A 1,402-nucleotide genomic window follows, 5' to 3' on the forward strand; every position below is an offset into this window, starting at 1 on the left:
TAAAATTCAAAACACTCTACATTTCTTTTAATTTTTCATTTATTTGGCTGTACCGCATGGCTTGCAGGATTTCAGTTCCCCAACCAGGGTTTGAACCTAGGCCTCGGCAGCGAAAGCCCAGAATCCTAACCACTAGGCCACCAGGGAACTCCCTCAAAACACTCTACAAATGGTAGTTTTTATTACTGAATGAAGGTGTTATTATTGAATACATATACTTAAAACATTTCTACTTAATGCATGGCCAGCAGACCTGAAGCATCAACAAAACCTGGGAGCTTGTGAGAAATGCAGATGACCAGGCCCCACCCCAGATAATCAGAATAAGAATCTTCATTTTGGGGCGGCGGGAGGAGCGGCAGTGGCCAGGCAGCCCAGCTTCGCGAAGGCTCTCGGCGCGCCGCGGCCCGCAGGCACCCGGCACGTGCCCGCCCCACCGCCACGATGCCCAAGAGGAAGGTCAGCTCCGCCGAGGGTGCGGCGAAGGAGGAGAAACCAGCTCCTGCAAAAGTGGAAACGAAGCCAAAAAAGGCGGCAGGAAAGGATAAATCTTCCGACAAAAAAGTGCAAACAAAAGGGAAAAGGGGAGCAAAGGGAAAACAGGCTGAAGTGGCTAACCAAGAGACTAAAGAAGACTTACCTGCAGAAAATGGAGAAACTAAAAATGAGGAGAGCCCAGCTTCTGATGAAGCAGGAGAGAAAGAAGCCAAGTCTGATTAATATCACACACCTGGTCCCATCAGTGGTCCCTGTGTCCCTTCTTGTACAATCCAGAGGAATATTTTTATCAACTATTTTGTAAATGCAAGTTTTTTAGTAGCTCTAGAAACATTTTTAAAAAGGAAGGAATCCCGGGGATTAACCAAGATGGCGGAGTAGAAGGACGTGCTCTCACTCCCTCTTGCGAGAGCACCAGAATCAAAACTGGCTGCTGGACAATCATTGACAGGAAGAACCTGGACTTCACCAAGGAGGATGCCCCACATCCAAGGACAGAGGAGAAGCCACAGTGAGACGGTAGGAGGGGCGCAATCAGAGTAAAATCAAATCCCATAACTGCTGGGTGGGTGACTCACAGACTGGCGAACACTTATACCACAGAAGTCCACCCACTGGAGTGAGGGTTCTGAGCCCCACGTCAGGCTTCCCAACCTGGGGGTCCGGCTACGGGAGAAGGAATTCCTAGAGAATCAGACTTTGAAGCCTAGTGGGAATTGATTGCAGGACTTTGACAGGACTGGGGGAAACAGAGACCCCACTCTTGGAGGGCACACACAAAGTAATGTGTGCATCGGGACCCAGGGGAAGGAGCAGTGACCCTGGGGGAGACTGAACCAGACCTACCTGCTGGTGTTGGGGGGTCTCCTGCAGAGGCGAGTGGTGGCTCTGTTTCACCGGGGGG

The 1,402-nt window shown here is 50.6% G+C and overlaps 1 pseudogene across 1 annotated transcript; it reads left to right on the forward strand.

Moving 5' to 3' along the window:
- The first annotated feature begins 429 nt into the window (after positions 1 to 429).
- On the forward strand, positions 430 to 830 carry LOC309640121 (non-histone chromosomal protein HMG-14 pseudogene; annotated as a pseudogene). The gene has a single exon. The product of its transcript is annotated as a non-histone chromosomal protein HMG-14 pseudogene (transcript).
- The last annotated feature ends 572 nt before the right edge of the window (positions 831 to 1,402 follow it).

The sequence above is a fragment of the Balaenoptera physalus genome (assembly GCF_965194825.1).
Source record: "Balaenoptera physalus genome assembly, chromosome: 12".
Taxonomy (NCBI): Eukaryota; Metazoa; Chordata; class Mammalia; order Artiodactyla; family Balaenopteridae; genus Balaenoptera; species Balaenoptera physalus.